We start from the raw sequence: 11,689 nt of genomic DNA, 5'->3' as shown, positions 1-11,689 counted from the left end.
ATGATGCATAATGATCGCTACTTAATGTAGCAACATTATGCCGAACAAATTTTTACAATTTGTTCAATATACGATTTTTAAGAATTTTTTATGCCATTTTTGGAAAATATTAAAAAAATCGAAAAATATTCATGAAAAATTGAAAAATGCACATAGAAGTATAGAAAACGGCTTGAATGATAGCTATTGATCAATGCTATCAAAATAAAATGAAATAACTTGGGTAATTTCAATGTGTAATTTTTAAGAAATATTTTTCGTGTTTTTCAATAATATTTATAAAATGGAAAAAAATTTACAAAATATCGAAAGATGCTTTAAATTGCCAAAATCTAGGCATAAAAGGTCGCTTCTATATTGGGCTCTTTTATGCCAAAAGAATTCCATTAATATTTCCACTTTTCTATTTTTTATGAATTTATTTTGTAGTTTTTCAATATATTAAAAACAATAAAATATTCATAGAAATTCGAAATGGGTAAATATTGTGAATTTTCTTTGATAAAACAATGTAAAATGCCTATCTAAATTATTCCTGAAAATTTCATAGAAATCGGATAATAAATAAATATTTTAGAAATAAAATATGATGAAAATAATATATATTATTCATCAATTTTCTCTATTTATTGCCAGAAAAAATAAAAAAAAAATTAAATGTTGAGAAAAAATTTTCCTTCATTTAAAATAAATTGCCCGTGATTGCCAGTGATATGAAACAGAAATTCTTTTTAATATCTTAATATTTGAATATTTTATTCGAATATTTGTGAATATTCGATTTTTCAAATACTCAATTGTGCAATTTTGTACGGACCGCACTGCATAACTATCTATAGGTATACGTGTCGTCTCATGAAAAAATGACCATGTACCGAAGTCATCGCAACTCATTGGGAGACCACGAACGATGACTAGAAACACCATTTTGGTGGTTGCTAATGATTTGTTCAAGCGATTTCGATGAGTTTTGTGATGAAATAACACTAGAAGGAATATGGATGTCGCAGCAGTCCGTCGACTGGTAGTTTGGTTTAACTACTAGTAGAATGCGACCTGTTGTTGGTTGGTAGTATTCTTTCATACAGTGGTTTTGTGTAGAGCATTCGCGTGTTCTCACCACACAATTCTTTAAATTCAAACAAAAATTATTCATGGTATTCTTCCTATTGTTATGAGCATGCTTCATTAAGTTGAGGCGTTCAAATGCTTGAATGGTAGGAAGCGAGCTCTATCCGATCGGCAGGTCGATGTGTGCAGGCTCGTAAATATAGCACGGAGAGATTTTTGATGGTTTTCGAAAATCTCCACACAAATAAAGGGGCACAAAAACGAAAATATGAAATTATTAATTTCATATCAATATCAAGTATAGTAAGTTGAAAAGCATACTATACTGCAATGATCGTCGCTACTACCGAGTGAATTATTTAGTGAGGTCTCCGGACGTGATCATTGTAACGTGTTACGGATGTTTCGCAAAAGTTGACCGAACTTGATTATTTAGATTAAGTAAAAGTCGTAACAAGGTTTCCGTAGGTGAGCCTGCGGAAGGATCATTAACGTGTTCCAACCGTATAACAAACAAACTTTTATTCTCCATATTTTCTTCTGCATAGAAGGAATTTGGAAAAAAAGTAAAAAACAAGAAAGAAGAAGACCAATAAGAAACTTTTTTCAATGTACTGGTTTACAATTCGAAAGAATATAAAATCATACATTGTCATAGTTGTAAAGAATTTAATTATTCCATGCAACTATTCGATTATACTCAGTGTACTGTTTTGATCTTCATTGATCGAATACATACATTGCATAACAAAAACATACAATTACAGTTGTACTCATATTTAATATAAGTTAATGTCCTTCTTCTGTTTGCTCGACATATACCACCGAGTGGGGAATGTTGATGTCAAGCGGTTGTTTGGACTAAGACATTCGCAACCTAAATTGTATGTATAAAAAACATAACTTATTGAAGAAATTGATATATGCCAATTCATTTTGGTGTATTTTTGATTTCTTTCAATAAAAACAATTTTGACTGTATACACAAAACACAAAAATAAATTATCACTCTAAGCGGTGGATCACTCGGCTCATGGGTCGATGAAGAACGCAGCAAACTGTGCGTCATCGTGTGAACTGCAGGACACATGAACATCGACATTTTGAACGCATATCGCAGTCCATGCTGTAAGGTACTTTAATTAATTTTAGAGTGCTGCTTGGACTACATATGGTTGAGGGTTGTAAGACTATGCTAAATAAGTTGGTTAAATAATCAAATCATCAAATGATTTGTGTTTTGAGTACATGTTATATTACTGGATTCTGTATATTCCATCATTTGATGAATATATACATAAAGAATTCATAATATTAATAGTCAAGATAGAATACCTCATTGAAAAAATCCTAGTATTTTCTCAAATACTTATATATTTTTTCAATCGATTGAGGAAGGTCTAGCATAAAATGATTTTTTTATGAAACTAGAATTGTCTCTTTTGAATTGAAAATGAAAGATATATATCGAAAAGAAAAGATTTTTTCATTTGAAAATGATGGTGTTTCTATTTAATGTATAACTGAATAGTATCTGTTTTATACAACCTCAACTCATATGGGACTACCCCCTGAATTGAAGCATATTAATGAGGGGAGGAAAAGAAACTAAGAAGGATTTCCTTAGTAGCGGCGAGCGAAAAGGAAAAAGTTCAGCACTAAGTCACTTTGTCTTTATGGCAAATGTGAGATGCAGTGTTCAATTTCTAGTATGAGAAATTAACGATTTAAGTCCTTAAATGAGGCCATTTACCCATAGAGGGTGCCAGGCCCGTATAACGTTAATGATTACTAGAGAACATTTCCAAAGAGTCGTGTTGCTTGATAGTGCAGCACTAAGTGGGTGGTAAACTCCATCTAAAACTAAATATAACCATGAGACCGATAGTAAACAAGTACCGAGAGGGAAAGTTGAAAATAACTCTGAATAGAGAGTTAAAAAGTACGTGAAACTGCTTAGAGGTTAAGCCCGATGAACCTGAATATCCATTATGGAAAATTCATCGTTACGATTGCTATATAAATAATATAGTGAGAATGGCGTGCATTTTTTCCATATAAGGACATTGTAATCTATTAACATACACAATTTATCATAAGATCGATGGCGAAAGTTTATTCAAATTAGTATGCTTGCGTATCAACATAGAATAAGTGCTGTCGATTGGATAAAGTGTTGATAGATCTATTATATATAGCGCTTGAATACTTGTATTCTATAATGGCACATTAATCTTGATTTTTGTGTTTATTATATGCGCTTATATGATTTACAATGCGAAAGATTCAGGATACCTTCGGGACCCGTCTTGAAACACGGACCAAGGAGTCTAACATATTTGCAAGTTATTGGGAATTTAAACCTAATAGCGAAATTAACATAACTTTTATGGGATTAGTTTTTAGTCTATTTATAGTCTATTAATTCAATCCCGGGGCGTTCTATCAGTTATGCATAATAATATTTATATTATTTATGCCTCTAACCAGAGCGTACCTTGAGCATATATGCTGTGACCCGAAAGATGGTGAACTATACTTGATCAGGTTGAAGTCAGAGAAAACCCTGATGGAAGACCGAAACAGTTCTGACGTGCAAATCGATTGTCAGAATTGAGTATAGGGGCGAAAGACCAATCGAACCATCTAGTAGCTGGTTCCCTCCGAAGTTTCCCTCAGGAAAGCTGGTGCATTTAAAAATTATGTAAAATAATCTTATCTGGTAAAGCGAATGATTAGAGGCCTTAGGGTCGAAACGACCTTAACCTATTCTCAAACTTTAAATGGGTAAGAACCACACCTTTCTTGGTATGAAGGTGTGGTTGTGATATAATGTGCCCAGTGGGCCACTTTTGGTAAGCAGAACTGGCGCTGTGGGATGAACCAAACGTAATGTTACGGTGCCCAAATTGACAACTCATGCAGATACCATGAAAGGCGTTGGTTGCTTAAAACAGCAGGACGGTGGACATGGAAGTCGTAATCCGCTAAGGAGTGTGTAACAACTCACCTGCCGGAGCAACTAGCCCTTAAAATGGATGGCGCTTAATTTGTATACCTATACATTACCGCTAAAGTAAATGGTTTATATTCAATTTCGGTTGGATTTTAAACTTTGAAACTTTAGTGAGTAGGAGGGTACAATGGTATGCATGGAAGTGTTTGGCGTAAGCCTGCATGGAGCCGCCATTGGCACAGATCTTGGTGGTAGTAGCAAATAATCGAATGAGCCTTTGGAGGACTGAAGTGGAGAAGGGTTTCGTGTGAACAGTGGTTGATCACGAGTTAGTGGGTCCTAAGTTCAAGGCGAAAGCTGAAAATTTTCAAGTTATAATTGACAATTGCAAAATTGTGTGATTAAACACTTGAATAATTTTGAACGAAAGGGAATACGGTTCCAATTCCGTAACTTGTTGAGTATCCGTTTGTTATTAAATATGGGCCTTGTGCTCATCCTGGCAACAGGAACGACCATAAAGAAGCCGTCGAGAGGTATCGGAAGAGTTTTCTTTTCTGTTTTATAGTCGTACTACCATGGAAGTCTTTCGAAGAGAGATATGGTAGATGGACTAGAAGAGCATGACATTTACTGTTGTGTCGATATTTTCTCCTCGGACCTTGAAAATTTATGGTGGGGTCACGCAAACATCTCAACAGGCCGTACCAATATCCGCAGCTGGTCTCCAAGGTGAAGAGTCTCTAGTCGATAGAATAATGTAGGTAAGGGAAGTCGGCAAATTAGATCCGTAACTTCGGGATAAGGATTGGCTCTGAAGATTGAGACAGTCGGACATGGTTTACGTACTCGTTCTGGGTAAATAGAGATCTCCGGATCTTGTTCCTCGGATAGTTGCTATGTAACCAATTGTGGAACTTTCTTGCTAAAATTTATTGGGTTGCATCGCAAGGTGTGTACTCCTTAAATTATAACGACTATCAATTAACAATCAATTCAGAACTGGCACGGACTTGGGGAATCCGACTGTCTAATTAAAATAAAGCATTGTGATGGCCCTAGCGGGTGTTGACACAATGTGATTTCTGCCCAGTGCTCTGAATGTCAAAGTGAAGAAATTCAAGTAAGCGCGGGTAAACGGCGGGAGTAACTATGACTCTCTTAAGGTAGCCAAATGCCTCGTCATCTAATTAGTGACGCGCATGAATGGATTAACGAGATTCCTACTGTCCCTATCACTCACTTGACGTTGAGCTGTTGATGAGAACGGTCGTGTAATTTTACTAGCGGAAAAATTGTGTTAAAATTAGGGTGAAGTTATTGCGAAATTTCTTGTCTCGCTCTTAACGCGAAATTCAGATTTTCTGACTCTGTCAGTGATATTAAGTTGTTGGTGGGGAATCCTCTGGGCAACCATTGGTGTCTCACCGCAGCGGACATTTAGTGCGCGCCAGTGTGTGGTTTTGGAAGTGCTGGAATCTCGTTGTGACAAGTGCGGTCTTTGGTTATTGAGTTTGGATTACGTTTTGGACAATTGGTTTTCTCGGCTGGAGTGCCTTTGGCCACTGAATTTGGTGTCTCACTTATTGTGAGGCTAAGTCGAATTTGGTGTCTCACTTATTGTGAGGTTAAGTTGAAGCAATCGTGCTTAACTTCTTTTTGGTAAGTGTTTGGCTTTGTTGTGACTGGAATTGTACTTGGACTTTGATTACGACATCTGGTGGGTGATAGTTGGAATTGTTTTCGAGGGGTTTGTGTCTTGGACATGCCTCCGAAAGTGGTGAAGAAGAAGAAGGGCTCGGTTTCGGAAGTTAATTCCGAAACCTCTGACATGGAGGTGGACGGTGGTATGGGTGGCTCGGCTGAGGTGCTTATGCCTCCTCCTACTGGGCGTAGGTTGCGCCATACGGAGAGTGAACAGAGTTCAGATGGCGGGGAGGAATCTAAGCGGCAGAAGCTTGGTTCCCCATTGAAGAAGGGTGGTCCGGGTGGTGTTGTGGGTGTGATTGATGCTGTTAGTGTTGCTGGAGATGGTGCTGTTGCTGGTGGTGAGGCAGTTGGTGTCTCGTCTGGTAGTGAGCGTGCGAAGGATGGGCAGAGGGAGAGCCGATCTCGTGCAAAGAGATCATCTCCGAAGTCAGCTGGTGGAGTGTCGGTGTTGGAAATGAAGAGCGACACTGACTCTCTTCTGGATCTTTTGTGCGAAAGCAATTGCAGTGCTGATACGACGCGTGAGGTGATCTCGTTGGCTAGTAAGTACGAGAAGATGTTGATGCATGCTATTGTGGAGAACGAGAGGCTCAAGGGGAAATTGGAGGCTTTTGAGCAGCTCTCGGCTCGCGGTGTGGTGGGCCCTGCTCCAGGGCCGTCTGTTGTTGCTGCTGCTGGTGCGGCGCCACTTATTGTGCCTCAAGCTTTGCCTGTCGCACCTGTTGTTGCTTCCGTGCCTAAAGCTGTGGAAACCTGGTCGGTCGTGGTGAGGTCCAAGAAGGGCAACTCGAGTAAGGAGGTGGTCAAGAAGGTGGTGGATGAGGTGGGCCCTACTCTGGGCGTTAGAGTGCATGAAGTGAAGGAGGTGCGAGATGGTGGTGCTGTAATAAGAACTCCCTCTGTAGCTGAGAGGGAGAAGATTGTAGCTAACACAAAGTTTGCTGATGTTGGACTGGAGGTGTCAGTGAATGACAAATTGGGCCCGAAAGTAGTTGTCCAGAGAGTTCATTCTGAGCTGTCCACAGATGAGTTCATGGGTGAACTTTATGAATTGAATTTGGCCGAGTTGATGTCACCTGAAACTTTCAAGAAGAGCGTGCGGCTGGCTAGTGGACCCTGGAAGGCTGGAGCTAATGACTCCAAAGTGAACGTTGTGTTGGAGTGCACTGAACGTGTGGCGGAAAAGCTTTGTGCTGAGGGAGCTTACATAAAGTGGTTCCGCTTCCTTGTGCGTAGGCAGGATCCTGTGCCTTCCTGCTATAGATGTCTGGGTTTTGACCATCGTGTGAGAGAGTGCAGGATGAAGTCCGATGTCTGCCGGCGCTGTGAGTTAACTGGGCATTTGTTTTCCGAATGTCCCAATCCAGTGAGGTGTAGGAACTGTGAATTCAAGGGGCTGCCTACTGGACATTTGATGCTGTCAGTGTCTTGTCCGGTTTATGCAGCGTTGGCGGCGAGAGCGAATGCCAGACATTAGGATGCGCGTGCTCCAGTATAATTGTCAGAGGTCCTCCAGTGTGATGCACGAGTTTGGCCAGGCGTTACTTCGTATGGGCGCAACCTTTGCCTTGATTCAAGAGCCTTTCTGCAGGGATGGTTGTGTGCGGGGACTTCCGGGGGGATGCGTGTCTTTACGGACGAGGGAGGAGACTCTGCTATAGTTGTTGTGGACAGTGACTTTGACTGTACGGTTGTTTCAAGTAGCCAATGGGGGTTGTGTCTGTCCGTTGAGTGCGCGGGGGGAAAGATGTTGTTGGCTAGCATCTATTGTAGATTTAGCTCTCCGCTGGAGCCCTATTTAAGGTATATGGATACGGTACTACTCCTTGCGAGTAGTTGTCCGCTTATCCTTGGTTTAGACGCGAATGTCTAGGAGTAAAGAAGACAATTGGAGGAGATTTATCCAGGACAATAAAGACGATCCATGGGGTAAAGTATACCGTGTGCGCCGGCATGGTGGGTCATGTAGTCAGGGCGACCTACAGGCATTGCGTAGCAGCTCTACGGCAATGACCTCGGGGTGGGGGAAAGTACTGGAGAGGATTATGGTGTCTAGGCTTAAGGAGCGCTACTCCGAAGGTACATCGCCGCATCAATTCGGTTTTACCGAGGGTAGAAGTACTGTGGATTCGTGGTTGCATGTGCAGAATAGCCTGAGTGGGTCAAATGCCAAGTATGTCGTTGGTATTTTTGTTGACTTTAAGGGTGCATTTGACTTCCTTTTGTGGAATAGCGTGCTCACGAGGTTGTTAGCGATCGGTTGCCAGGAAATTGGCCTTGGGTCTAGTTACTTTCATGAGAGGAAGGCTTGTGTCATGGGATCCAGTGCTTCGGTCTGGAAGGATGTCCAACGTGGTTGCCCTCAGGGGTCCATCTGTGGCCCATTTATTTGGAACCTCATGATGGATCCTCTGTTGCGGGAGCTCTCGGCGTCCTTCAAGGTTTGTGCTTATGCGGATGACTTGCTTATCATGGTTGAAGGTGAGTCTCGCCTTGAGCTGGAGACTCGTGGTGAGCAGGCTATGCGTATAGTCCAAGCATGGAGTGATCGAGTTGGCTTTGAGGTTGCGAATGACAAGACATCGTTGATGATGCTGAAAGGCAGGCTTGCTCATAGTCGACCTCCGTTTATACGAGCTGGTGAACATGGCATAAGGTACGCAAGTACAATAAAGTATCTAGGCATTCATATGAAGGATACGCTTAATTTCCTGGTTCACTTTGATCACCTGAAGGAGAAGCTAACTAGAGTGGTGGGAATGGTCAGGCGTGTTTTGCGGACTGATTGGGGCTTGAGCAGGCGTTCCGTGCGTATCACATATGGTGGCCTGTTTGTTGCCTGCGCAACTTATGGGGCTCCTGTGTGGTACAAAACCGGTGCGTCTGTGTTGAGTCGGAAAAAGCTCCTGTCGTGTCAGCGGGTCGTCATGTTAGCGTGTTTGCCTGTGTGTAGGACTGTGTCCACTGATGCACTGCAGGTGCTGCTTGGCGCCGTGCCGCTTGATCTGGAAGTGAGAAGTAGGGCTATTCTGTATAAGCTGAAACGCGGTTTGCAGCTGGCTGAGGATGAGAGCTGGCTCAGCCCTTCTGATCTGGTAGATGGGGATATTAGGCGGTACAAGGCGGATTTATGTGGGTGCGGGATGACCGAGGACTGGGTGCATATACTGACGGAATGCCGTTACTATAATGACATTAGATGTTTAGCAAATATGGGTATTACGTATGAGACGATCGGACCTTTAGATGTTTAAGTAATTTTGCGCGTGAAGTATTTAGTAGAAGGACAAGACTTAGTGGAGGGGGTCCCCGCACATAGTGGAGGTGGGCCGTGGGCTGTTGGGCCGGTTTGGTCCTTGGACCTTTGGGACGATTGCTGAGGTTCCTCTGTGGATGTAGTGTAGGCTATCCGTGAGGGTAGTCCTGTTTATTGTTTGTGTTGTGTAGTCCGTTGCCGCGGTCCCAGTGGACCCATTGTGCAGTCCGTGAGGACAGCATGTTAATTGTTGTGATTTGAGTGCGTGTTTTTTGCTGCTTTTCTGTTGGTGGGTGACCAGTCCCGGACTGTTGGGAGTTCAACTGGTAGTAGCGATGCTACGAAGCCTGACCGGAGGCTATATTCTGGTACCGCGGGTGCCAGGTGCCCCTAGATCTTCGGATCTAGCCTGGCAGTTGGTGTTGGCCCCCTTGTGGGAGCATCGTGGTGGCTGTGGTTTATACCCAAATCGCGGGGAGAGTGTGTTGCTCGAATGTGGAGTTGCATTATCAACCGGGTGCCTGACCCATAGAAAGGCAGGAGTTTTAGATAGGCTCCGCTCCTAACCAAGGAGGCGACCGCGTCCAAATAACGTGCGAGCGAATTGGTACTCACTTTTGTGGGGGCGTTGGTAGACGCATTGTATTCACCCGGTGCTAAGACCGCAAGGTAGGTGCTCACATAAAACAACACTCAGGTATGTCCCTATCACTCACTTGACGTTGAGCAGTTGATGAGAACGGTCGTGTAATCTTACTAGCGGAAAATTGTGTTAAAATTCGGGTGAAGTTATTGCGAAATTTCTTGTCTCGCTCTTAACGCGAAATTCAGATTTTCTGACTCTGTCAGTGATATTAAGTTGTTGGTGGGGAATCCTCTGGGCAACCATTGGTGTCTCACCGCAGCGGACATTTAGTGCGCGCCAGTGTGTGGTTTTGGAAGTGCTGGAATCTCGTTGTGACAAGTGCGGTCTTTTCTTATTGAGTTTGGATTACGTTTTGGACAATTGGTTTTCTCGGCTGGAGTGCCTTTGGCCACTGAATTTGGTGTCTCACTTATTGTGAGGTTAAGTTGAAGCAATCGTGCTTAACTTCTTTTTGGTAAGTGTTTGGCTTTGTTGTGACTGGAATTGTACTTGGACTTTGATTACGACATCTGGTGGGTGATAGTTGGAATTGTTTTCGAGGGGTTTGTGTCTTGGACATGCTTCCGAAAGTGGTGAAGAAGAAGAAGGGCTCGGTTTCGGAAGTTAATTCCGAAACCTCTGACATGGAGGTGGACGGTGGTATGGGTGGCTCGGCTGAGGTGCTTATGCCTCCTCCTACTGGGCGTAGGTTGCGCCATACGGAGAGTGAGCAGAGTTCAGATGGCGGGGAGGAATCCAAGCGTCAGAAGCCTGGTTCCCCATTGAAGAAGGGTGGTGCGGGTGCTGTTGTGGGTGTTGTTGATGCTGTTGGTGCAGCTGGTGATGGTGTTGTTGCTGGTGGTGAGGGAGTTGCTGTAGCGTCTGGTGGTGAGCGTGCGAAGGAGGGGCAGAGGGAGAGCCGATCTCGGGTTAAGAGGTCATCTTCGAAGTCAGCTGGTGGAGTGTCGGTGTTGGAAATGAAGGGAGTCACCGACTCTCTTCTGGACCTTTTGTGTGAGAGTAATGGCAGTGCTGATACGACGCGTGAGGTGATCTTTTTGGCCAGTAGGTACGAAGAGATGTTGATGCATGCTATTGTGGAAAATTTGAGGCTCAAGGGGAAATTGGAGGCTTTTGAGCAGCTCTCTGCTCGCGGTGTGGGGGGCCTGTTCCAGGGCCGTCTGTTGTTGCTGCTGCTGGTCCGGCGCCACTTGCCGTGCCTCAGGCCTTGCCTGTCGCACCTGCTGTTGCTTCCGTGCCTAAAGCTGTGGAAACCTGGTCGGTCGTGATGAGGTCCAAGAAGGGCAACACGAGTAAGGAGGTGGTCAAGAAGGTGGTGGATGAGGTGGGCCCTACTCTGGGCGTTAGAGTGCATGAGGTGAAGGAGGTGCGAGATGGTGGTGCTGTAATAAGATCTCCCTCTGTAGCTGAGAGAGAGAAGATTGTTGCTAACACAAAGTTTGCTGATGTGGGACTGGAGGTGTCAGTGAATGATAAGCTGGGCCCAAAAGTAATAGTCCAGAGAGTCCATTCTGAGCTGTCCACAGATGAGTTCATGGGTGAACTTTATGAGTTGAATTTGGCCGAGTTGATGTCACCTGAAACTTTCAAGAAGAGCGTGCGGCTGGCTAGTGGACCCTGGAAGGCTGGAGCTAATGACTCCAAAGTGAACGTTGTGTTGGAGTGCACTGAACGTGTGGCGGAAAAGCTTTGTGCTGAGGGAGCTTACATAAAGTGGTTCCGCTTCCTTGTGCGTAGGCAGGATCCTGTGCCTTCCTGCTATAGATGTCTGGGTTTTGACCACCGTGTGAGAGAGTGCAGGATGAAGTCTGATGTCTGCCGGCGCTGTGGGTTAACTGGGCATTTGTTCTCTGAATGTCCCAATCCAGTGAGGTGTAGGAACTGTGAGTTCAAGGGGTTGCCTTCTGGGCATTTGATGCTGTCAGTGTCTTGTCCGGTTTATGCAGCGTTGGCGGCGAGAGCGAATGCCAGACTGAGCTAAGTCTGATGCGGAGGAGACTCAGTCGCCTTAGGAAGAGATTCCAACGGGCTAGACGTACCAATGCGGAGG

The 11,689-nt window shown here is 43.7% G+C and overlaps 1 non-coding gene and 1 pseudogene across 1 annotated transcript; both read left to right on the top strand.

Moving 5' to 3' along the window:
- The first annotated feature begins 2,077 nt into the window (after positions 1 to 2,077).
- Positions 2,078 to 2,256, top strand: LOC131805275 (5.8S ribosomal RNA). Its single transcript, XR_009343609.1, has one exon. It is a non-coding gene; the product is annotated as a 5.8S ribosomal RNA (ribosomal RNA).
- Positions 2,257 to 2,615: 359 nt separating this feature from the next.
- LOC131805298 (large subunit ribosomal RNA) lies at positions 2,616 to 5,303 on the top strand (annotated as a pseudogene).
- Positions 5,304 to 11,689: the final 6,386 nt, after the last annotated feature.

Source organism: Musca domestica, unplaced genomic scaffold (assembly GCF_030504385.1).
Source record: "Musca domestica strain aabys unplaced genomic scaffold, Musca_domestica.polishedcontigs.V.1.1 5, whole genome shotgun sequence".
NCBI lineage: Eukaryota > Metazoa > Arthropoda > Insecta > Diptera > Muscidae > Musca > Musca domestica.
Note: the sequence above shows the minus strand (reverse complement) of the source record. Positions and strands in the feature narration are given on the sequence as shown.